Genomic DNA, 26,688 nt, shown 5'->3' with positions numbered 1-26,688 from the left:
CCTCTATCATAATCCAGAGTTTTGAGAAGATTGGAGAAACTTAATTTTTCGCCCAAAAATGAAAAAAAACGAAAGGGGTAACACTGTCGTTTTTTTTTTCGGGTCGAAATTTTGAATTTTGATATCTCAGCTCTGGAAGGGTCTAGAGCCTCCATTTTTGCACTCAGGTCAAAGTCTCACAGCCCTCTATCATAATCCAGAGTTTTGAGAAGATTGGAGAAACTAAATTTTTTGCCCAAAAACGAAAGGGGTAACACTGTCGGTTTTTTTTCGGGTCGAAATTTTGAATTTTGATATCTCAGCTCTGGAAGGGTCTAGAGCCTCCATTTTTGCACTCAGGTCAAAGTCTCACAGCCCTCTATCATAATCCAGAGTTTTGAGAAGATTGGAGAAACTTAATTTTTCGTTCAAAAATGAAAAAAAACGAAAGGGGTAACACTGTCGTTTTTTTTTTCGGGTCGAAATTTGAATTTCGATATCTCAGCTCTGGAAGGGTCTAGAGCCTCCATTTTTGCACTCAAGTCAAAGTCTCACAGCCCTCTATCATAATCCAGAGTTTTGAGAAGATTGAAGAAACTTAATTTTTCGCCCAAAAACGAAAAAAAACGAAAGGGGTAACACTGTCGTTTTTTTTTTCGGGTTGAAATTTTGAATTTCAATATCTCAGCTCTGGAAGGGTCTAGAGCCTCCATTTTTGCACTCAGGTCAAAGTCTCACAGCCCTCTATCATAATCCAGAGTTTTGAGAAGATTGGAGAAACAAAATTTTTTGCCCAAAAACGAAAGGGGTAACACTGTCGTTTTTTTTTCGGGTCGAAATTTTGAATTTTGACATCTCAGCTCTGGAAGGGTCTAGAGCCTCCATTTTTGCACTCAGGTCAAAGTCTCACAGCCCTCTATCATAATCCAGAGTTTTGAGAAGATTGGAGAAACTTAATTTTTTGCCCAAAAACGAAAAAAACCGAAAGGGGTAACACTGTCGTTTTTTTTTTCGGGTCGAAATTTTGAATTTTGATATCTCAGCTCTGGAAGGGTCTAGAGCCTTCATTTTTGCACTCAGGTCAAAGTCTCACAGCCCTCTATCATAATCCAGAGTTTTGAGAAGATTGGAGAAACTTAATTTTTTGCCCAAAAACGAAAAAAAACGAAAGGGGTAACACTGTCGTTTTTTTTTTCGGGTCGAAATTTTGAATTTTGATATCTCAGCTCTGGAAGGGTCTAGAGCCTTCATTTTTGCACTCAGGTCAAAGTCTCACAGCCCTCTATCATAATCCAGAGTTTTGAGAAGATTGGAGAAACTTAATTTTTTGCCCCAAAAACGAAAAAAAACGAAAGGGGTAACACTGTCGTTTTTTTTTCGGGTCAAAATTTTGAATTTTGATATCTCAGCTCTGGAAGGGTCTAGAGCCTTCATTTTTGCACTCAGGTCAAAGTCTCACAGCCCTCTATCATAATCCAGAGTTTTGAGAAGATTGGAGAAACTTAATTTTTTGCCCAAAAATGAAAAAAAAAACGAAAGGGGTAACACTGTCGTTTTTTTTTTCGGGTCGAAATTTTGAATTTCGATATCTCAGCTCTGGAAGGGTCTAGAGCCTCCATTTTTGCACTCAGGTCAAAGTCTCACAGCCCTCTATCATAATCCAGAGTTTTGAGAAGATTGGAGAAACTAAATTTTTTGCCCAAAAACGAAAGGGGTAACACTGTCGGTTTTTTTTCGGGTCGAAATTTTTAATTTCGATATCTCAGCTCTGGAAGGGTCTAGAGCCTCCATTTTTGCACTCAGGTCAAAGTCTCACAGCCCTCTATCATAATCCAGAGTTTTGAGAAGATTGGAGAAACTTAATTTTTCGCCCAAAAACGAAAAAAAACGAAAGGGGTAACACTGTCGTTTTTTTTTTTCGGGTCGAAATTTTGAATTTCGATATCTCAGCTCTGGAAGGGTCTAGAGCCTCCATTTTTGCACTCAGGTCAAAGTCTCACAGCCCTCTATCATAATCCAGAGTTTTGAGAAGATTGGAGAAACTTAATTTTTTGCCCAAAAACGAAAGGGGTAACACTGTCGGTTTTTTTTCGGGTCGAAATTTTGAATTTTGATATCTCAGCTCTGGAAGGGTCTAGAGCCTCCATTTTTGCACTCAGGTCAAAGTCTCACAACCCTCTATCATAATCCAGAATTTTGAGAAGATTGGAGAAACTTAATTTTTTGCCCAAAAACGAAAAAAAACGAAAGGGGTAACACTGTCGTTTTTTTTTTCGGGTCGAAATTTTGAATTTTGATATCTCAGCTCTGGAAGGGTCTAGAGCCTCCATTTTTGCACTCAGGTCAAAGTCTCACAGCCCTCTATCAGAATCCAGAGTTTTGAGAAGATTGGAGAAACTTAATTTTTTGCCCAAAAACAAAAAAAAAACGAAAGGGGTAACACTGTCGTTTTTTTTTCGGCTCGAAATTTTGAATTTCAATATCTCAGCTCTGGAAGGGTCTAGAGCCTCCATTTTTGCACTCAGGTCAAAGTCTCACAGCCCTCTATCATAATCCAGAGTTTTGAGAAGATTGAAGAACCTTAATTTTTCGCCCAAAAACGAAAAAAAACGAAAGGGGTAACACTGTCGTTTTTTTTTCGGGTTGAAATTTTGAATTTCAATATCTCAGCTCTGGAAGGGTCTAGAGCCTCCATTTTTGCACTCAGATCAAAGTCTCACAGCCCTCTATCATAATCCAGAGTTTTGAGAAGATTGGAGGAACTAAATTTTTTGCCCAAAAACGAAAGGGGTAACACTGTCGGTTTTTTTTCGGGTCGAAATTTTGAATTTCGATATCTCAGCTCTGGAAGGGTCTAGAGCCTCCATTTTTGCACTCAGGTCAAAGTCTCACAGCCCTCTATCATAATTCAGAGTTTTGAGAAGATTGGAGAAACTTAATTTTTCGCCCAAAAACGAAAAAAAACGAAAGGGGTAACACTGTCGTTTTTTTTTTTCGGGTCGAAATTTTTAATTTCGATATCTCAGCTCTGGAAGGGTCTAGAGCCTCCATTTTTGCACTCAGGTCAAAGTCTCACAGCCCTCTATCATAATCCAGAGTTTTGAGAAAATTGGAGAAACTAAATTTTTTGCCCAAAAACGAAAGGGGTAACACTGTCGTTTTTTTTTCGGGTCGAATTTTGAATTTTGATATCTCAGCTCTGGAAGGGTCTAGAGCCTCCATTTTTGCACTCAGGTCAAAGTCTCACAGCCCTCTATCATAATCCAGAATTTTGAGAAGATTGGAGAAACTTAATTTTTTGCCCAAAAACGAAAAAAACGAAAGGGGTAACACTGTCGTTTTTTTTTTCGGGTCGAAATTTTGAATTTTGATATCTCAGCTCTGGAAGGGTCTAGAGCCTCCATTTTTGCACTCAGGTCAAAGTCTCACAGCCCTCTATCAAAATCCAGAGTTTTGAGAAGATTGGAGAAACTTAATTTTTTGCCCAAAAACGAAAAAAAATGAAAGGGGTAACACTGTCGTTTTTTTTTCGGGTCGAAATTTTGAATTTCCATATCTCAGCTCTGGAAGGGTCTAGAGCCTCCATTTTTGCACTCAGGTCAAAGTCTCACAGCCCTCTATCATAATCCAGAGTTTTGAGAAGATTGGAGAAACTTAATTTTTCGCCCAAAAATGAAAAAAAACGAAAGGGGTAACACTGTCGTTTTTTTTTCGGGTCGAAATTTGAATTTCGATATCTCAGCTCTGGAAGGGTCTAGAGCCTCCATTTTTGCGCTCAGGTCAAAGTCTCACAGCCCTCTAGCATAATCCAGAGTTTTGAGAAGATTGAAGAAACTTAATTTTTTGCCCAAAAACGAAAAAAAAACGAAAGGGGTAACACTGTCGTTTTTTTTCGGGTTGAAATTTTGAATTTCAATATCTCAGCTCTGGAAGGGTCTAGAGCCTCCATTTTTGCACTCAGGTCAAAGTCTCACAGCCCTCTATCATAATCCAGAGTTTTGAGAAGATTGGAGAAACTAAATTTTTTGCCCAAAAACGAAAGGGGTAACACTGTCGGGTTTTTTTTCGGGTCGAAATTTTGAATTTCGATATCTCAGCTCTGGAAGGGTCTAGAGCCTCCATTTTTGCACTCAGGTCAAAGTCTCACAGCCCTCTATCATAATCCAGAGTTTTGAGAAGATCGGAGAAACTTAATTTTTCGCCCAAAAATGAAAAAAAACGAAAGGGGTAACACTGTCGTTTTTTTTTTTCGGGTCGAAATTTTGAATTTCGATATCTCAGCTCTGGAAGGGTCTAGAGCCTCCATTTTTGCACTTAGGTCAAAGTCTCACAGCCCTCTATCAGAATCCAGAGTTTTGAGAAGATTGGAGAAACTTAATTTTTCGCCCAAAAACGAAAAAAAAAAGTGAAAGGGGTAACACTGTCGTTTTTTTTTCGGGTCGAAATTTTGAATTTCCATATCTCAGCTCTGGAAGGGTCTAGGGCCTCCATTTTTGCACTCAGGTCAAAGTCTCACAACCCTCTATCATAATCCAGAGTTTTGAGAAGATTGGAGAAACTTAATTTTTCGCCCAAAAACGAAAAAAAACGAAAGGGGTAACACTGTCGTTTTTTTTTCGGGTCGAAATTTTTAATTTCGATATCTCAGCTCTGGAAGGGTCTAGAGCCTCAATTTTTGCACTCAGGTCAAAGTCTCACAGCCCTCTATCAGAATCCAGAGTTTTGAGAAGATTGGAGAAACTTAATTTTTTGCCCAAAAACGAAAAAAAATGAAAGGGGTAACACTGTCGGGTTTTTTTTCTGTTCGAAATTTTGAATTTCCATATCTCAGCTCTGGAAGGGTCTAGGGCCTCCATTTTTGCACTCAGGTCAAAGTCTCACAGCCCTCTATCATAATCCAGAGTTTTGAGAAGATTGGAGAAACTTAATTTTTCGCCCAAAAATGAAAAAAAACGAAAGGGGTAACACTGTCGTTTTTTTTTTTCGGGTCGAAATTTTGAATTTCGATATCTCAGCTCTGGAAGGGTCTAGAGCCTCCATTTTTGCACTTAGGTCAAAGTCTCACAGCCCTCTATCAGAATCCAGAGTTTTGAGAAGATTGGAGAAACTTAATTTTTCGCCCAAAAACGAAAAAAAAAGTGAAAGGGGTAACACTGTCGTTTTTTTTTCGGGTCGAAATTTTGAATTTCCATATCTCAGCTCTGGAAGGGTCTAGGGCCTCCATTTTTGCACTCAGGTCAAAGTCTCACAACCCTCTATCATAATCCAGAGTTTTGAGAAGATTGGAGAAACTTAATTTTTCGCCCAAAAACGAAAAAAAACGAAAGGGGTAACACTGTCGTTTTTTTTTTCGGGTCGAAATTTTTAATTTCGATATCTCAGCTCTGGAAGGGTCTAGAGCCTCAATTTTTGCACTCAGGTCAAAGTCTCACAGCCCTCTATCAGAATCCAGAGTTTTGAGAAGATTGGAGAAACTTAATTTTTTGCCCAAAAACGAAAAAAAATGAAAGGGGTAACACTGTCGGGTTTTTTTTCTGTTCGAAATTTTGAATTTCCATATCTCAGCTCTGGAAGGGTCTAGGGCCTCCATTTTTGCACTCAGGTCAAAGTCTCACAGCCCTCTATCATAATCCAGAGTTTTGAGAAGATTGGAGAAACTTAATTTTTCGCCCAAAAATGAAAAAAAACGAAAGGGGTAACACTGTCGTTTTTTTTTTCGGGTCGAAATTTTGAATTTTGATATCTCAGCTCTGGAAGGGTCTAGAGCCTCCATTTTTGCACTCAGGTCAAAGTCTCACAGCCCTCTATCATAATCCAGAGTTTTGAGAAGATTGGAGAAACTAAATTTTTTGCCCAAAAACGAAAGGGGTAACACTGTCGTTTTTTTTTCGGGTCGAAATTTTGAATTTTGATATCTCAGCTCTGGAAGGGTCTAGAGCCTCCATTTTTGCACTCAGGTCAAAGTCTCACAGCCCTCTATCATAATCCAGAGTTTTGAGAAGATTGGAGAAACTTAATTTTTCGTTCAAAAATGAAAAAAAACGAAAGGGGTAACACTGTCGTTTTTTTTTCGGGTCGAAATTTGAATTTCGATATCTCAGCTCTGGAAGGGTCTAGAGCCTCCATTTTTGCACTCAGGTCAAAGTCTCACAGCCCTCTATCATAATCCAGAGTTTTGAGAAGATTGAAGAAACTTAATTTTTCGCCCAAAAACGAAAAAAAAACGAAAGGGGTAACACTGTCGTTTTTTTTTTTTTTCGGGTTGAAATTTTGAATTTCAATATCTCAGCTCTGGAAGGGTCTAGAGCCTCCATTTTTGCACTCAGGTCAAAGTCTCACAGCCCTCTATCATAATCCAGAGTTTTGAGAAGATTGGAGAAACTTAATTTTTTGCCCAAAAACGAAAAAAAACGAAAGGGGTAACACTGTCGTTTTTTTTTTCGGGTCGAAATTTTGAATTTTGATATCTCAGCTCTGGAAGGGTCTAGAGCCTTCATTTTTGCACTCAGGTCAAAGTCTCACAGCCCTCTATCATAATCCAGAGTTTTGAGAAGATTGGAGAAACTTAATTTTTTGCCCAAAAACGAAAAAAAACGAAAGGGGTAACACTGTCGTTTTTTTTTCGGGTCGAAATTTTGAATTTCGATATCTCAGCTCTGGAAGGGTCTAGAGCCTCCATTTTTGCACTCAGGTCAAAGTCTCACAGCCCTCTATCATAATCCAGAGTTTTGAGAAGATTGGAGAAACTTAATTTTTTGCCCAAAAACGAAAAAAAATGAAAGGGGTAACAATGTCGTTTTTTTTTCGGGTCGAAATTTTGAATTTCCATATCTCAGCTCTGGAAGGGTCTAGGGCCTCCATTTTTGCACTCAGGTCAAAGTCTCACAGCCCTCTATCATAATCCAGAGTTTTGAGAAGATTGGAGAAACTTAATTTTTTGCCCAAAAACGAAAGGGGTAACACTGTCGTTTTTTTTTCGGGTCGAAATTTTGAATTTTGATATCTCAGCTCTGGAAGGGTCTAGAGCCTCCATTTTTGCACTCAGGTCAAAGTCTCACAGCCCTCTATCATAATCCAGAGTTTTGAGAAGATTGGAGAAACTTAATTTTTCGTTCAAAAATGAAAAAAAACGAAAGGGGTAACACTGTCGTTTTTTTTTCGGGTCGAAATTTGAATTTCGATATCTCAGCTCTGGAAGGGTCTAGAGCCTCCATTTTTGCACTCAGGTCAAAGTCTCAGAGCCCTCTATCATAATCCAGAGTTTTGAGAAGATTGAAGAAACTTAATTTTTCGCCCAAAAACGAAAAAAAACGAAAGGGGTAACACTGTCGTTTTTTTTTTTCGGGTTGAAATTTTGAATTTCAATATCTCAGCTCTGGAAGGGTCTAGAGCCTCCATTTTTGCACTCAGGTCAAAGTCTCACAGCCCTCTATCATAATCCAGAGTTTTGAGAAGATTGGAGAAACTTAATTTTTCGCCCAAAAACGAAAAAAAACGAAAGGGGTAACACTGTCGTTTTTTTTTTCGGGTCGAAATTTTGAATTTCGATATCTCAGCTCTGGAAGGGTCTAGAGCCTCCATTTTTGCACTCAGGTCAAAGTCTCACAGCCCTCTATCATAATCCAGAGTTTTGAGAAGATTGGAGAAACAAAATTTTTTGCCCAAAAACGAAAGGGGTAACACTGTCGTTTTTTTTTCGGGTCGAAATTTTGAATTTTGATATCTCAGCTCTGGAAGGGTCTAGAGCCTCCATTTTTGCACTCAGGTCAAAGTCTCACAGCCCTCTATCATAATCCAGAGTTTTGAGAAGATTGGAGAAACTTAATTTTTTGCCCAAAAACGAAAAAAAACGAAAGGGGTAACACTGTCGTTTTTTTTTCGGGTCGAAATTTTGAATTTTGATATCTCAGCTCTGGAAGGGTCTAGAGCCTTCATTTTTGCACTCAGGTCAAAGTCTCACAGCCCTCTATCATAATCCAGAGTTTTGAGAAGATTGGAGAAACTTAATTTTTTGCGCAAAAACGAAAAAAAAACGAAAGGGGTAACACTGTGGTTTTTTTTTCGGGTCGAAATTTTGAATTTTGATATCTCAGCTCTGGAAGGGTCTAGAGCCTTCATTTTTGCACTCAGGTCAAAGTCTCACAGCCCTCTATCATAATCCAGAGTTTTGAGAAGATTGGAGAAACTTAATTTTTTGCCCAAAAACGAAAAAAAACGAAAGGGGTAACACTGTCGTTTTTTTTTTTCGGGTCGAAATTTTGAATTTTGATATCTCAGCTCTGGAAGGGTCTAGAGCCTTCATTTTTGCACTCAGGTAAAAGTCTCACAGCCCTCTATCATAATCCAGAGTTTTGAGAAGATTGGAGAAACTTAATTTTTTGCCCAAAAACGAAAAAAAAAACGAAAGGGGTAACACTGTCGTTTTTTTTTTCGGGTCGAAATTTTGAATTTCGATATCTCAGCTCTGGAAGGGTCTAGAGCCTCCATTTTTGCACTCAGGTCAAAGTCTCACAGCCCTCTATCATAATCCAGAGTTTTGAGAAGATTGGAGAAACTAAATTTTTTGCCCAAAAACGAAAGGGGTAACACTGTCGGTTTTTTTTCGGGTCGAAATTTTGAATTTCGATATCTCAGCTCTGGAAGGGTCTAGAGCCTCCATTTTTGCACTCAGGTCAAAGTCTCACAGCCCTCTATCATAATCCAGAGTTTTGAGAAGATTGGAGAAACTTAATTTTTCGCCCAAAAACGGAAAAAAACGAAAGGGGTAACACTGTCGTTTTTTTTTTTCGGGTCGAAATTTTGAATTTCGATATCTCAGCTCTGGAAGGGTCTAGAGCCTCCATTTTTGCACTCAGGTCAAAGTCTCACAGCCCTCTATCATAATCCAGAGTTTTGAGAAGATTGGAGAAACTTAATTTTTTGCCCAAAAACGAAAGGGGTAACACTGTCGTTTTTTTTTCGGGTCGAAATTTTGAATTTTGATATCTCAGCTCTGGAAGGGTCTAGAGCCTCCATTTTTGCACTCAGGTCAAAGTCTCACAGCCCTCTATCATAATCCAGAGTTTTGAGAAGATTGGAGAAACTTAATTTTTTGCCCAAAAACGAAAAAAAACGAAAGGGGTAACACTGTCGTTTTTTTTTTTCGGGTCGAAATTTTGAATTTTGATATCTCAGCTCTGGAAGGGTCTAGAGCCTCCATTTTTGCACTCAGGTCAAAGTCTCACAGCCCTCTATCAGAATCCAGAGTTTTGAGAAGATTGGAGAAACTTAATTTTTTGCCCAAAAACGAAAAAAAACGAAAGGGGTAACACTGTCGTTTTTTTTTCGGCTCGAAATTTTGAATTTCAATATCTCAGCTCTGGAAGGGTCTAGAGCCTCCATTTTCGCACTCAGGTCAAAGTCTCACAGCCCTCTATCATAATCCAGAGTTTTGAGAAGATTGAAGAACCTTAATTTTTCGCCCAAAAAAGAAAAAAAACGAAAGGGGTAACACTGTCGTTTTTTTTTCGGGTTGAAATTTTGAATTTCAATATCTCAGCTCTGGAAGGGTCTAGAGCCTCCATTTTTGCACTCAGGTCAAAGTCTCACAGCCCTCTATCAGAATCCAGAGTTTTGAGAAGATTGGAGAAACTTAATTTTTTGGCCAAAAACAAAAAAAAAACGAAAGGGGTAACACTGTCGTTTTTTTTTCGGCTCGAAATTTTGAATTTCAATATCTCAGCTCTGGAAGGGTCTAGAGCCTCCATTTTTGCACTCAGGTCAAAGTCTCACAGCCCTCTATCATAATCCAGAGTTTTGAGAAGATTGAAGAACCTTAATTTTTCGCCCAAAAACGAAAAAAAACGAAAGGGGTAACACTGTCGTTTTTTTTTCGGGTTGAAATTTTGAATTTCAATATCTCAGCTCTGGAAGGGTCTAGAGCCTCCATTTTTGCACTCAGATCAAAGTCTCACAGCCCTCTATCATAATCCAGAGTTTTGAGAAGATTGGAGAAACTAAATTTTTTGCCCAAAAACGAAAGGGGTAACACTGTCGGTTTTTTTTCGGGTCGAAATTTTGAATTTCGATATCTCAGCTCTGGAAGGGTCTAGAGCCTCCATTTTTGCACTCAGGTCAAAGTCTCACAGCCCTCTATCATAATCCAGAGTTTTGAGAAGATTGGAGAAACTTAATTTTTCGCCCAAAAACGAAAAAAAACGAAAGGGGTAACACTGTCGTTTTTTTTTTTCGGGTCGAAATTTTGAATTTCGATATCTCAGCTCTGGAAGGGTCTAGAGCCTCCATTTTTGCACTCAGGTCAAAGTCTCACAGCCCTCTATCATAATCCAGAGTTTTGAGAAGATTGGAGAAACTAAATTTTTTGCCCAAAAACGAAAGGGGTAACACTGTCGTTTTTTTTTCGGGTCGAAATTTTGAATTTTGATATCTCAGCTCTGGAAGGGTCTAGAGCCTCCATTTTTGCACTCAGGTCAAAGTCTCACAGCCCTCTATCATAATCCAGAGTTTTGAGAAGATTGGAGAAACTTAATTTTTCGCCCAAAAACGAAAAAAAACGAAAGGGGTAACACTGTCGGTTTTTTTTCGGGTCGAAATTTTGAATTTCGATATCTCAGCTCTGGAAGGGTCTAGAGCCTTCATTTTTGCACTCAGGTCAAAGTCTCACAGCCCTCTATCATAATCCAGAGTTTTGAGAAGATTGGAGAAACTTAATTTTTTGCCCAAAAACGAAAAAAAACGAAAGGGGTAACACTGTCGTTTTTTTTTTCGGGTCGAAATTTTGAATTTTGATATCTCAGCTCTGGAAGGGTCTAGAGCCTTCATTTTTGCACTCAGGTCAAAGTCTCACAGCCCTCTATCATAATCCAGAGTTTTGAAAAGATTGGAGAAACTTAATTTTTTGCCCAAAAACGAAAAAAAAAACGAAAGGGGTAACACTGTCGTTTTTTTTTTCTGGTCGAAATTTTGAATTTCGATATCTCAGCTCTGGAAGGGTCTAGAGCCTCCATTTTTGCACTCAGGTCAAAGTCTCACAGCCCTCTATCAGAATCCAGAGTTTTGAGAAGATTGGAGAAACTTAATTTTTTGCCCAAAAACGAAAAAAAAATGAAAGGGGTAACACTGTCGTTTTTTTTTCGGGTCGAAATTTTGAATTTCCATATCTCAGCTCTGGAAGGGTCTAGAGCCTCCATTTTTGCACTCAGGTCAAAGTCTCACAGCCCTCTATCATAATCCAGAGTTTTGAGAAGATTGGAGAAACTTAATTTTTCGCCCAAAAATGAAAAAAAACGAAAGGGGTAACACTGTCATTTTTTTTTCGGGTCGAAATTTGAATTTCGATATCTCAGCTCTGGAAGGGTCTAGAGCCTCCATTTTTGCGCTCAGGTCAAAGTCTCACAGCCCTCTATCATAATCCAGAGTTTTGAGAAGATTGAAGAAACTTAATTTTTCGCCCAAAAACGAAAAAAAAACGAAAGGGGTAACACTGTCGTTTTTTTTCGGGTTGAAATTTTGAATTTCAATATCTCAGCTCTGGAAGGGTCTAGAGCCTCCATTTTTGCACTCAGGTCAAAGTCTCACAGCCCTCTATCATAATCCAGAGTTTTGAGAAGATTGGAGAAACTTAATTTTTTGCCCAAAAACGAAAAAAAACGAAAGGGGTAACACTGTCGTTTTTTTTTCGGGTGGAAATTTTGAATTTTGATATCTCAGCTCTGGAAGGGTCTAGAGCCTTCATTTTTGCACTCAGGTCAAAGTCTCACAGCCCTCTATCATAATGCAGAGTTTTGAGAAGATTGGAGAAACTTAATTTTTTGCCCAAAAACGAAAAAAAACGAAAGGGGTAACACTGTCGTTTTTTTTTTCGGGTCGAAATTTTGAATTTCGATATCTCAGCTCTGGAAGGGTCTAGAGCCTCCATTTTTGCACTCAGGTCAAAGTCTCACAGCCCTCTATCATAATCCAGAGTTTTGAGAAGATTGGAGAAACTTAATTTTTTGCCCAAAAACGAAAAAAATGAAAGGGGTAACAATGTCGTTTTTTTTTCGGGTCGAAATTTTGAATTTCCATATCTCAGCTCTGGAAGGGTCTAGGGCCTCCATTTTTGCACTCAGGTCAAAGTCTCACAGCCCTCTATCATAATCCAGAGTTTTGAGAAGATTGGAGAAACTTAATTTTTCGCCCAAAAATGAAAAAAAACGAAAGGGGTAACACTGTCGTTTTTTTTTTTCGGGTCGAAATTTTGAATTTTGATATCTCAGCTCTGGAAGGGTCTAGAGCCTCCATTTTTGCACTCAGGTCAAAGTCTCACAGCCCTCTATCATAATCCAGAGTTTTGAGAAGATTGGAGAAACTTAATTTTTCGTTCAAAAATGAAAAAAAACGAAAGGGGTAACACTGTCGTTTTTTTTCGGGTCGAAATTTGAATTTCGATATCTCAGCTCTGGAAGGGTCTAGAGCCTCCATTTTTGCACTCAGGTCAAAGTCTCACAGCCCTCTATCATAATCCAGAGTTTTGAGAAGATTGAAGAAACTTAATTTTTCGCCCCAAAAACGAAAAAAAACGAAAGGGGTAACACTGTCGTTTTTTTTTTCGGGTTGAAATTTTGAATTTCAATATCTCAGCTCTGGAAGGGTCTAGAGCCTCCATTTTTGCACTCAGGTCAAAGTCTCACAGCCCTCTATCATAATCCAGAGTTTTGAGAAGATTGGAGAAACAAAATTTTTTGCCCAAAAACGAAAGGGGTAACACTGTCGTTTTTTTTTCGGGTCGAAATTTTGAATTTTGATATCTCAGCTCTGGAAGGGTCTAGAGCCTCCATTTTTGCACTCAGGTCAAAGTCTCACAGCCCTCTATCATAATCCAGAGTTTTGAGAAGATTGGAGAAACTTAATTTTTTGCCCAAAAACGAAAAAAAACGAAAGGGGTAACACTGTCGTTTTTTTTTCGGGTCGAAATTTTGAATTTTGATATCTCAGCTCTGGAAGGGTCTAGAGCCTTCATTTTTGCACTCAGGTCAAAGTCTCACAGCCCTCTATCATAATCCAGAGTTTTGAGAAGATTGGAGAAACTTAATTTTTTGCCCAAAAACGAAAAAAAACGAAAGGGGTAACACTGTCGTTTTTTTTTCGGGTCGAAATTTTGAATTTTGATATCTCAGCTCTGGAAGGGTCTAGAGCCTTCATTTTTGCACTCAGGTCAAAGTCTCACAGCCCTCTATCATAATCCAGAGTTTTGAGAAGATTGGAGAAACTTAATTTTTTGCCCAAAAACGAAAAAAAACGAAAGGGGTAACACTGTCGTTTTTTTTTCGGCTCGAAATTTTGAATTTCAATGTCTCAGCTCTGGAAGGGTCTAGAGCCTCCATTTTTGCACTCAGGTCAAAGTCTCAGAGCCCTCTATCATAATCCAGAGTTTTGAGAAGATTGGAGAAACTTAATTTTTTGCCCAAAAACGAAAAAAAACGAAAGGGGTAACACTGTCGTTTTTTTTTCGGCTCGAAATTTTGAATTTCAATATCTCAGCTCTGGAAGGGTCTAGAGCCTCCATTTTTGCACTCAGGTCAAAGTCTCACAGCCCTCTATCATAATCCAGAGTTTTGAGAAGATTGGAGAAACTAAATTTTTTGCCCAAAAACGAAAGGGGTAACACTGTCGTTTTTTTTTCGGGTCGAAATTTTGAATTTTGATATCTCAGCTCTGGAAGGGTCTAGAGCCTCCATTTTTGCACTCAGGTCAAAGTCTCACAGCCCTCTATCATAATCCAGAATTTTGAGAAGATTGGAGAAACTTAATTTTTTGCCCAAAAACGAAAAAAACGAAAGGGGTAACACTGTCGTTTTTTTTTCGGCTCGAAATTTTGAATTTCAATATCTCAGCTCTGGAAGGGTCTAGAGCCTCCATTTTTGCACTCAGGTCAAAGTCTCACAGCCCTCTATCATAATCCAGAGTTTTGAGAAGATTGGAGAAACTTAATTTTTCGCCCAAAAACAAAAAAAAAATGAAAGGGGTAACACTGTCGGTTTTTTTTTCTGTTCGAAATTTTGAATTTCCATATCTCAGCTCTGGAAGGGTCTAGGGCCTCCATTTTTGCACTCAGGTCAAAGTCTCACAGCCCTCTATCATAATCCAGAGTTTTGAGAAGATTGGAGAAACTTAATTTTTCGCCCAAAAACGAAAAAAAACGAAAGGGGTAACACTGTCGTTTTTTTTTTCGGGTCGAAATTTTGAATTTTGATATCTCAGCTCTGGAAGGGTCTAGAGCCTCCATTTTTGCACTCAGGTCAAAGTCTCACAGCCCTCTATCATAATCCAGAGTTTTGAGAAGATTGGAGAAACTAAATTTTTTGCCCAAAAACGACAGGGGTAACACTGTCGTTTTTTTTTCGGGTCGAAATTTTGAATTTTGATATCTCAGCTCTGGAAGGGTCTAGAGCCTCCATTTTTGCACTCAGGTCAAAGTCTCACAGCCCTCTATCAGAATCCAGAGTTTTGAGAAAATTGGAGAAACTTAATTTTTTGCCCAAAAACGAAAAAAAATGAAAGGGGTAACACTGTCGTTTTTTTTTTCGGGTCGATATTTTGAATTTCCATATCTCAGCTCTGGAAGGGTCTAGAGCCTCCATTTTTGCACTCAGGTCAAAGTCTCACAGCCCTCTATCATAATCCAGAGTTTTGAGAAGATTGGAGAAACTTAATTTTTCGCCCAAAAATGAAAAAAAACGAAAGGGGTAACACTGTCGTTTTTTTTTCGGGTCGAAATTTTTAATTTCGATATCTCAGCTCTGGAAGGGTCTAGAGCCTCAATTTTTGCACTCAGGTCAAAGTCTCACAGCCCTCTATCAGAATCCAGAGTTTTGAGAAGATTGGAGAAAATTAATTTTTTGCCCAAAAACGAAAAAAAATGAAAGGGGTAACACTGTCGGGTTTTTTTTCTGTTTGAAATTTTGAATTTCCATATCTCAGCTCTGGAAGGGTCTAGGGCCTCCATTTTTGCACTCAGGTCAAAGTCTCACAGCCCTCTATCATAATCCAGAGTTTTGAGAAGATTGGAGAAACTTAATTTTTCGCCCAAAAATGAAAAAAAACGAAAGGGGTAACACTGTCGGTTTTTTTTTCGGGTCGAAATTTTGAATTTTGATATCTCAGCTCTGGAAGGGTCTAGAGCCTCCATTTTTGCACTCAGGTCCAAGTCTCACAGCCCTCTATCATAATCCAGAGTTTTGAGAAGATTGGAGAAACTAAATTTTTTGCCCAAAAACGAAAGGGGTAAAACTGTCGTTTTTATTTCGGGTCGAAATTTTGAATTTCGATATCTCAGCTCTGGAAGGGTCTAGAGCCTCCATTTTTGCACTCAGGTCAAAGTCTCACAGCCCTCTATCATAATCCAGAGTTTTGAGAAGATTGAAGAAACTTAATTTTTCGCCCAAAAGCGAAAAAAAACGAAAGGGGTAACACTGTCGTTTTTTTTTTTCGGGTTGAAATTTTGAATTTCAATATCTCAGCTCTGGAAGGGTCTAGAGCCTCCATTTTTGCACTCAGGTCAAAGTCTCACAGCCCTCTATCATAATCCAGAGTTTTGAGAAGATTGGAGAAACTTAATTTTTCGCCCAAAAACGAAAAAAAACGAAAGGGGTAACACTGTCGTTTTTTTTTTTCGGGTCGAAATTTTGAATTTCGATATATCAGCTCTGGAAGGGTCTAGAGCCTCCATTTTTGCACTCAGGTCAAAGTCTCACAGCCCTCTATCATAATCCAGAGTTTTGAGAAGATTGGAGAAACTTAATTTTTTGCCCAAAAACGAAAAAAAAAACGAAAGGGGTAACACTGTCGTTTTTTTTTTCGGGTCGAAATTTTGAATTTCGATATCTCAGCTCTGGAAGGGTCTAGAGCCTCCATTTTTGCACTCAGGTCAAAGTCTCACAGCCCTCTATTATAATCCAGAGTTTTGAGAAGATTGGAGAAACTTAATTTTTCGCCCAAAAACGAAAAAAACGAAAGGGGTAACACTGTCGGTTTTTTTTTTTCGGGTCGAAATTTTGAATTTCGATATCTCAGCTCTGGAAGGGTCTAGAGCCTCCATTTTTGCACTCAGGTCAAAGTCTCACAGCCCTCTATCATAATCCAGAGTTTTGAGAAGATTTGAGAAACTTAATTTTTTGCCCAAAAACGAAAAAAAACGAAAGGGGTAACACTGTCGTTTTTTTTTCGGGTCGAAATTTTGAATTTTGATATCTCAGCTCTGGAAGGGTCTAGAGCCTTCATTTTTGCACTCAGGTCAAAGTCTCACAGCCCTCTTTCATAATCCAGAGTTTTGAGAAGATTGGAGAAACTTAATTTTTTGCCCAAAAACGAAAAAAAATGAAAGGGGTAACACTGTCGTTTTTTTTTTCGGGTCGAAATTTTGAATTTCGATATCTCAGCTCTGGAAGGGTCTAGAGCCTCCATTTTTGCACTCAGGTCAAAGTCTCACAGCCCTCTTTCATAATCCAGAGTTTTGAGAAGATTGGAGAAACTTAATTTTTTGCCCAAAAACGAAAAAAAACGAAAGGGGTAACACTGTCGTTTTTTTTCGGGTCGAAATTTTGAATTTCCATATCTCAGCTCTGGAAGGGTCTAGGGCCTCCATTTTTGCACTCAGGTCAAAGTCTCACAGCCCTCTATCATAATCCAGAGTTTTGAGAAGATTGGAGAAACTTAATTTTTCGCCCAAAAACGAAAAAAAACGAAAGGGGTAACACTGTCGTTTTTTTTTCGGGTCGAAATTTTGAATTTCGATATCTCAGCTCTGGAAGGGTCTAGAGCCTCAATTTTTGCACTCAGGTCAAAGTCTCACAGCCCTCTATCAGAATCCAGAGTTTTGAGAAGATTGGAGAAACTTAATTTTTTGCCCAAAAACAAAAAAAAAATGAAAGGGGTAACACTGTCGGTTTTTTTTTCTGTTCGAAATTTTGAATTTCCATATCTCAGCTCTGGAAGGGTCTAGGGCCTCCATTTTTGCACTCAGGTCAAAGTCTCACAGCCCTCTATCATAATCCAGAGTTTTGAGAAGATTGGAGAAACTTCATTTTTCGCCCAAAAACGAAAAAAAACGAAAGGGGTAACACTGTCGTTTTTTTTTCGGGTCGAAATTTTGAATTTTGATATCTCAGCTCTGGAAGGGTCTAGAGCCTCCATTTTTGCACTCAGGTCAAAGTCTCACAGCCCTCTATCATAATCCAGAGTTTTGAGAAGATTGGAGAAACTAAATTTTTTGCCCAAAAACGAAAGGGGTAACACTGTCGTTTTTTTTTCGGGTCGAAATTTTGAATTTTGATATCTCAGCTCTGGAAGGGTCTAGAGCCTCCATTTTTGCACTCAGGTCAAAGTCTCACAGCCCTCTATCATAATCCAGAGTTTTGAGAAGATTGAAGAAACTTAATTTTTCGCCCAAAAACGAAAAAAAACGAAAGGGGTAACACTGTCGTTGTTTTTTTCGGGTTGAAATTTTGAATTTCAATATCTCAGCTCTGGAAGGGTCTAGAGCCTCCATTTTTGCACTCAGGTCAAAGTCTCACAGCCCTCTATCATAATCCAGAGTTTTGAGAAGATTGGAGAAACTTAATTTTTCGCCCAAAAACGAAAAAAAACGAAAGGGGTAACACTGTCGTTTTTTTTTTTCGGGTCGAAATTTTGAATTTTGATATCTCAGCTCTGGAAGGGTCTAGAGCCTCCATTTTTGCACTCAGGTAAAAGTCTCACAGCCCTCTATCATAATCCAGAGTTTTGAGAAGATTGGAGAAACTTAATTTTTTGCCCAAAAACTAAAAAAAACGAAAGGGGTAACACTGTCGTTTTTTTTTCGGGTCGAAATTTTGAATTTTGATATCTCAGCTCTGGAAGGGTCTAGAGCCTTCATTTTTGCACTCAGGTCAAAGTCTCACAGCCCTCTATCATAATCCAGAGTTTTGAGAAGATTGGAGAAACTTAATTTTTCGCCCAAAAACGAAAAAAAACGAAAGGGGTAACACTGTCGTTTTTTTTTTCGGGTCGAAATTTTGAATTTTGATATCTCAGCTCTGGAAGGGTCTAGAGCCTCCATTTTTGCACTCAGGTCAAAGTCTCACAGCCCTCTATCATAATCCAGAGTTTTGAGAAGATTGGAGAAACTAAATTTTTTGCCCAAAAACGACAGGGGTAACACTGTCGTTTTTTTTTCGGGTCGAAATTTTGAATTTTGATATCTCAGCTCTGGAAGGGTCTAGAGCCTCCATTTTTGCACTCAGGTCAAAGTCTCACAGCCCTCTATCAGAATCCAGAGTTTTGAGAAAATTGGAGAAACTTAATTTTTTGCCCAAAAACGAAAAAAAATGAAAGGGGTAACACTGTCGTTTTTTTTTTCGGGTCGATATTTTGAATTTCCATATCTCAGCTCTGGAAGGGTCTAGAGCCTCCATTTTTGCACTCAGGTCAAAGTCTCACAGCCCTCTATCATAATCCAGAGTTTTGAGAAGATTGGAGAAACTTAATTTTTCGCCCAAAAATGAAAAAAAACGAAAGGGGTAACACTGTCGTTTTTTTTTCGGGTCGAAATTTTTAATTTCGATATCTCAGCTCTGGAAGGGTCTAGAGCCTCAATTTTTGCACTCAGGTCAAAGTCTCACAGCCCTCTATCAGAATCCAGAGTTTTGAGAAGATTGGAGAAAATTAATTTTTTGCCCAAAAACGAAAAAAAATGAAAGGGGTAACACTGTCGGGTTTTTTTTCTGTTTGAAATTTTGAATTTCCATATCTCAGCTCTGGAAGGGTCTAGGGCCTCCATTTTTGCACTCAGGTCAAAGTCTCACAGCCCTCTATCATAATCCAGAGTTTTGAGAAGATTGGAGAAACTTAATTTTTCGCCCAAAAATGAAAAAAAACGAAAGGGGTAACACTGTCGGTTTTTTTTTCGGGTCGAAATTTTGAATTTTGATATCTCAGCTCTGGAAGGGTCTAGAGCCTCCATTTTTGCACTCAGGTCCAAGTCTCACAGCCCTCTATCATAATCCAGAGTTTTGAGAAGATTGGAGAAACTAAATTTTTTGCCCAAAAACGAAAGGGGTAAAACTGTCGTTTTTATTTCGGGTCGAAATTTTGAATTTCGATATCTCAGCTCTGGAAGGGTCTAGAGCCTCCATTTTTGCACTCAGGTCAAAGTCTCACAGCCCTCTATCATAATCCAGAGTTTTGAGAAGATTGAAGAAACTTAATTTTTCGCCCAAAAGCGAAAAAAAACGAAAGGGGTAACACTGTCGTTTTTTTTTTTCGGGTTGAAATTTTGAATTTCAATATCTCAGCTCTGGAAGGGTCTAGAGCCTCCATTTTTGCACTCAGGTCAAAGTCTCACAGCCCTCTATCATAATCCAGAGTTTTGAGAAGATTGGAGAAACTTAATTTTTCGCCCAAAAACGAAAAAAAACGAAAGGGGTAACACTGTCGTTTTTTTTTTTCGGGTCGAAATTTTGAATTTCGATATATCAGCTCTGGAAGGGTCTAGAGCCTCCATTTTTGCACTCAGGTCAAAGTCTCACAGCCCTCTATCATAATCCAGAGTTTTGAGAAGATTGGAGAAACTTAATTTTTTGCCCAAAAACGAAAAAAAAAACGAAAGGGGTAACACTGTCGTTTTTTTTTTCGGGTCGAAATTTTGAATTTCGATATCTCAGCTCTGGAAGGGTCTAGAGCCTCCATTTTTGCACTCAGGTCAAAGTCTCACAGCCCTCTATTATAATCCAGAGTTTTGAGAAGATTGGAGAAACTTAATTTTTCGCCCAAAAACGAAAAAAACGAAAGGGGTAACACTGTCGGTTTTTTTTTTTCGGGTCGAAATTTTGAATTTCGATATCTCAGCTCTGGAAGGGTCTAGAGCCTCCATTTTTGCACTCAGGTCAAAGTCTCACAGCCCTCTATCATAATCCAGAGTTTTGAGAAGATTTGAGAAACTTAATTTTTTGCCCAAAAACGAAAAAAAACGAAAGGGGTAACACTGTCGTTTTTTTTTCGGGTCGAAATTTTGAATTTTGATATCTCAGCTCTGGAAGGGTCTAGAGCCTTCATTTTTGCACTCAGGTCAAAGTCTCACAGCCCTCTTTCATAATCCAGAGTTTTGAGAAGATTGGAGAAACTTAATTTTTTGCCCAAAAACGAAAAAAAATGAAAGGGGTAACACTGTCGTTTTTTTTTTCGGGTCGAAATTTTGAATTTCGATATCTCAGCTCTGGAAGGGTCTAGAGCCTCCATTTTTGCACTCAGGTCAAAGTCTCACAGCCCTCTTTCATAATCCAGAGTTTTGAGAAGATTGGAGAAACTTAATTTTTTGCCCAAAAACGAAAAAAAACGAAAGGGGTAACACTGTCGTTTTTTTTCGGGTCGAAATTTTGAATTTCCATATCTCAGCTCTGGAAGGGTCTAGGGCCTCCATTTTTGCACTCAGGTCAAAGTCTCACAGCCCTCTATCATAATCCAGAGTTTTGAGAAGATTGGAGAAACTTAATTTTTCGCCCAAAAACGAAAAAAAACGAAAGGGGTAACACTGTCGTTTTTTTTTCGGGTCGAAATTTTGAATTTCGATATCTCAGCTCTGGAAGGGTCTAGAGCCTCAATTTTTGCACTCAGGTCAAAGTCTCACAGCCCTCTATCAGAATCCAGAGTTTTGAGAAGATTGGAGAAACTTAATTTTTTGCCCAAAAACAAAAAAAAAATGAAAGGGGTAACACTGTCGGTTTTTTTTTCTGTTCGAAATTTTGAATTTCCATATCTCAGCTCTGGAAGGGTCTAGGGCCTCCATTTTTGCACTCAGGTCAAAGTCTCACAGCCCTCTATCATAATCCAGAGTTTTGAGAAGATTGGAGAAACTTCATTTTTCGCCCAAAAACGAAAAAAAACGAAAGGGGTAACACTGTCGTTTTTTTTTCGGGTCGAAATTTTGAATTTTGATATCTCAGCTCTGGAAGGGTCTAGAGCCTCCATTTTTGCACTCAGGTCAAAGTCTCACAGCCCTCTATCATAATCCAGAGTTTTGAGAAGATTGGAGAAACTAAATTTTTTGCCCAAAAACGAAAGGGGTAACACTGTCGTTTTTTTTTCGGGTCGAAATTTTGAATTTTGATATCTCAGCTCTGGAAGGGTCTAGAGCCTCCATTTTTGCACTCAGGTCAAAGTCTCACAGCCCTCTATCATAATCCAGAGTTTTGAGAAGATTGAAGAAACTTAATTTTTCGCCCAAAAACGAAAAAAAACGAAAGGGGTAACACTGTCGTTGTTTTTTTCGGGTTGAAATTTTGAATTTCAATATCTCAGCTCTGGAAGGGTCTAGAGCCTCCATTTTTGCACTCAGGTCAAAGTCTCACAGCCCTCTATCATAATCCAGAGTTTTGAGAAGATTGGAGAAACTTAATTTTTCGCCCAAAAACGAAAAAAAACGAAAGGGGTAACACTGTCGTTTTTTTTTTTCGGGTCGAAATTTTGAATTTTGATATCTCAGCTCTGGAAGGGTCTAGAGCCTCCATTTTTGCACTCAGGTAAAAGTCTCACAGCCCTCTATCATAATCCAGAGTTTTGAGAAGATTGGAGAAACTTAATTTTTTGCCCAAAAACTAAAAAAAACGAAAGGGGTAACACTGTCGTTTTTTTTTCGGGTCGAAATTTTGAATTTTGATATCTCAGCTCTGGAAGGGTCTAGAGCCTTCATTTTTGCACTCAGGTCAAAGTCTCACAGCCCTCTATCATAATCCAGAGTTTTGAGAAGATTGGAGAAACTTAATTTTTTGCCCAAAAACGAAAAAAAACGAAAGGGGTAACACTGTCGTTTTTTTTTTCGGGTCGAAATTTTGAATTTTGATATCTCAGCTCTGGAAGGGTCTAGAGCCTTCATTTTTGCACTCAGGTCAAAGTCTCACAGCCCTCTATCATAATCCAGAGTTTTGAGAAGATTGGAGAAACTTAATTTTTTGCCCAAAAACGAAAAAAAAAAACGAAAGGGGTAATACTGTCGTTTTTTTTTTCGGGTCGAAATTTTGAATTTCGATATCTCACCTCTGGAAGGGTCTAGAGCCTCCATTTTTGCACTCAGGTCAAAGTCTCACAGCCCTCTATCAGAATCCAGAGTTTTGAGAAGATTGGAGAAACTTAATTTTTTGCCCAAAAACGAAAAAAAATGAAAGGGGTAACACTGTCGTTTTTTTTTTCGGGTCGAAATTTTGAATTTCCATATCTCAGCTCTGGAAGGGTCTAGAGCCTCCATTTTTGCACTCAGGTCAAAGTCTCACAGCCCTCTATCATAATCCAGAGTTTTGAGAAGATTGGAGAAACTTAATTTTTCGCCCAAAAATGAAAAAAAACGAAAGGGGTAACACTGTCGTTTTTTTTTCGGGTCGAAATTTGAATTTCGATATCTCAGCTCTGGAAGGGTCTAGAGCCTCCATTTTTGCGCTCAGGTCAAAGTCTCACAGCCCTCTATCATAATCCAGAGTTTTGAGAAGATTGAAGAAACTTAATTTTTCGCCCAAAAACAAAAAAAAACGAAAGGGGTAACACTGTCGTTTTTTTTTCGGGTTGAAATTTTGAATTTCAATATCTCAGCTCTGGAAGGGTCTAGAGCCTCCATTTTTGCACTCAGGTCAAAGTCTCACAGCCCTCTATCATAATCCAGAGTTTTGAGAAGATTGGAGAAACTAAATTTTTTGCCCAAATACGAAAGGGGTAACACTGTCGGGTTTTTTTTCGGGTCGAAATTTTGAATTTCGATATCTCAGCTCTGGAAGGGTCTAGAGCCTCCATTTTTGCACTCAGGTCAAAGTCTCACAGCCCTCTATCATAATCCAGAGTTTTGAGAAGATTGGAGAAACTTAATTTTTCGCCCAAAAACGAAAAAAAACGAAAGGGGTAACACTGTCGTTTTTTTTTTCGGGTCGAAATTTTGAATTTCGATATCTCAGCTCTGGAAGGGTCTAGAGCCTCCATTTTTGCACTCAGGTCAAAGTCTCACAGCCCTCTATCATAATCCAGAGTTTTGAGAAGATTGGAGAAACTTAATTTTTCGCCCAAAAACGAAAAAAAAACGAAAGGGGTACCACTGTCGTTTTTTTTTCGGGTCGAAATTTTGAATTTTGATATCTCAGCTCTGGAAGGGTCTAGAGCCTCCATTTTTGCACTCAGGTCAAAGTCTCACAGCCCTCTATCAGAATCCAGAGTTTTGAGAAGATTGGAGAAACTTAATTTTTCGCCCAAAAACGAAAAAAAACGAAAGGGGTACCACTGTCGTTTTTTTTTCGGGTCGAAATTTTGAATTTCGATATCTCAGCTCTGGAAGGGTCTAGAGCCTCCATTTTTGCACTCAGGTCAAAGTCTCACAGCCCTCTATCAGAATCCAGAGTTTTGAGAAGATTGGAGAAACTTAATTTTTTGCCCAAAAACGAAAAAAAATGAAAGGGGTAACACTGTCGTTTTTTTTTTCTGTTCGAAATTTTGAATTTCAATATCTCAGCTCTGGAAGGGTCTAGGGCCTCCATTTTTGCACTCAGGTCAAAGTCTCGTGGCCATCTATCAGAATCCAGTGTTTTGAGAAGATTGGAGAAACTTAATTTTTCGCCCGAAAACGAAAAAAAACGAAAGGGGTAACACTGTCGTTTTTTTTTTCGGGTCGAAATTTTGAATTTTGATATCTCAGCTCTGGAAGGGTCTAGAGCCTCCATTTTTGCACTCAGGTCAAAGTGTCACAGCCCTCTATCATAATCCAGAGTTTTGAGAAGATTGGAGAAACTTAATTTTTCGCCCAAAAACGAAAAAAAACGAAAGGGGTACCACTGTCGTTTTTTTTTTTTTCGGGCGAAAAATTAAGTTTCTCCAATCTTCTCAAAACTCTGGATTCTGGTAGAGGGCCATGAGACTTAAACCTGAGTGCAAAAATGGAGGCTCTAGACACTTCCAGAGCTGAGATATCGAAACTCAAAAAATTCGACCCAAAAAAAAACGACAGTGGTACCCCTTACGTTTTTTTTTTCGGGGCGAAAAATGAAGTGTCTCCAATCTTCTCAAAACTCTGGATTCTGATAGAGGGCCATGAGACTTAAACGTGAGTGCAAAAATGGAGGCTCTAGACCCTTCCAGAGCTGAGATATCGAAACTCAAAAATTCGACCCAAAAAATAAACGACAGTGGTACCCCTTACGTTTTTTTTTGGGGGCGAAAAATGAAGTGTCTCCAATCTTCTCAAAACTCTGGATTCTGATAGAGGGCCATGAGACTTAAACCTGAGTGCAAAAATGGAGGCTCTAGACACTTCCAGAGCTGAGATATCGAAACTCAAAAATTCGACCCAAAAAAAAAACGACAGTGGTACCCCTTACGTTTTTTTTGGGGGGCGAAAAATGAAGTGTCTCCAATCTTCTCAAAACTCTGGATTCTGATAGAGGGCCATGAGACTTAAACCTGAGTGTAAAAATGGAGGCTCTAGACCCTTCCAGAGCTGAGATATCGAATCTCAAAAATTCGACCCGAAAAAAAAAACGACACTGGTACCCCTTTCGTTTTTTTTTTCGGGCGAAAAATTAAGTGTCTCCAATCTTCTCAAAACTCTGGATTCTGATAGAGGACCATGAGACTTAAACCTGAGTGCAAAAATGGAGGCTCTAGACACTTCCAGAGCTGAGATATCGAAACTCAAAAATTCGACCCAAAAAAAAAACGACAGTGGTACCCCTTACGTTTTTTTTTTGGGGCGAAAAATGAAGTGTCTCCAATCTTCTCAAAACTCTGGATTCTGATAGAGGGCCATGAGACTTAAACCTGAGTGTAAAAATGGAGGCTCTAGACCCTTCCAGAGCTGAGATATCGAATCTCAAAAATTCGACCCGAAAAAAAAACGACAGTGGTACCCCTTACGTTTTTTTTTTCGGGCGAAAAATTAAGTGTCTCCAATCTTCTCAAAACTCTGGATTCTGATAGAGGACCATGAGACTTAAACCTGAGTGCAAAAATGGAGGCTCTAGACACTTCCAGAGCTGAGATATCGAAACTCAAAAATTCGACCCAAAAAAAAAACGACAGTGGTACCCCTTACGTTTTTTTTTTTGGGGCGAAAAATGAAGTGTCTCCAATCTTCTCAAAACTCTGGATTCTGATAGAGGGCCATGAGACTTAAACCTGAGTGTAAAAATGGAGGCTCTAGACCCTTCCAGAGCTGAGATATCGAATCTCAAAAAATTCGACCCGAAAAAAAAACGACAGTGGTACCCCTTTAGTTTTTTTTTTCGGGCGAAAAATTAAGTGTCTCCAATCTTCTCAAAACTCTGGATTCTGATAGAGGACCATGAGACTTAAACCTGAGTGCAAAAATGGAGGCTCTATACCCTTCCAGAGCTGAGATATCGAATCTCAAAAATTCGACCCGAAAAAAAAACGACAGTGGTACCCCTTACGTTTTTTTTTTTGGGGCGAAAAATTAAGTTTCTCCAATCTTCTCAAAACTCTGGATTCTGATAGAGGGCCATGAGACTTAAACCTGAGTGCAAAAATGGAGGCTCTAGACCCTTCCAGAGCTGAGATATCGAATCTCAAAAATTCGACCCGAAAAAAAAAACGACAGTGGTACCCCTTTCGGGGTTTTTTTCGGGCGAAAAATAAAGTTTCTCCAATCTTATCAAAACTCTGGATTCTGATAGAGGGCCATGAGACTTAAACCTGAGTGCAAAAATGGAGGCTCTAGACCCTTCCAGAGCTGAGATATCGAAACTCAAAAATTCGACCCGAAAAAAAAAACGACAGTGGTACCCCTTTCGGGGTTTTTTTCGGGCGAAAAATAAAGTTTCTCCAATCTTATCAAAACTCTGGATTCTGATAGAGGGCCATGAGACTTAAACCTGAGTGCAAAAATGGAGGCTCTAGACCCTTCCAGAGCTAAGATATCGAAACTCAAAAATTCGACCCGAAAAAAAAACGACAGTGGTACCCCTTTCGGGTTTTTTTTGGGCGAAAAATTAAGTTTCTCCAATCTTCTCAAAACTCTGGATTCTGATAGAGGGCCATGAGACTTAAACCTGAGTGCAAAAATGGAGGCTCTAGACCCTTCCAGAGCTGAGATATCGAAACTCAAAAGTTCGACCCAAAAAAAAAACGACAGTGGTACCCCTTTCGGTTTTTTTTCGGGCGAAAAATTAAGTTTCTCCAATCTTCTCAAAACTCTGGATTCTGATAGAGGGCCATGAGACTTAAACCTGAGTGCAAAAATGGAGGCTCTAGACCCTTCCAGAGCTGAGATATCGAAACTCAAAAATTCGACCCAAAAAAAAAACGACAGTGGTACCCCTTACGTTTTTTTTTTTTTTTTGGGGCGAAAAATGAAGTGTCTCCAATCTTCTCAAAACTCTGGATTCTGACAGAGGGCCACGAGACTTAAACCTGAGTGCAAAAATGGAGGCTCTAGTCCCTTCCAGAGCTGAGATATCGAAACTCAAAAATTCGACCCAAAAAAAAAACGACAGTGGTACCCCTTTCGGGTTTTTTTTTTTCGGGCGAAAAATAAAGTTTCTCCAACATTCTCAAAACTCTGGATTCTGATAGAGGGCCATGAGACTTAAACCTGAGTGCAAAAATGGAGGCTCTAGACCCTTCCAGAGCTGAGATATCGAAACTCAAAAATTCGACCCGAAAAAAAAAACGACAGTGGTACCCCTTACGGTTTTTTTGGGGGGCGAAAAA

This window comes from Pimephales promelas, chromosome 13 (genome assembly GCF_988280905.1).
Source record: "Pimephales promelas chromosome 13, fPimPro1.hap1.1, whole genome shotgun sequence".
NCBI lineage: Eukaryota > Metazoa > Chordata > Actinopteri > Cypriniformes > Leuciscidae > Pimephales > Pimephales promelas.
The sequence above is the reverse complement of the archived record's forward strand: the minus strand, read 5'-3'. Positions refer to the sequence as shown.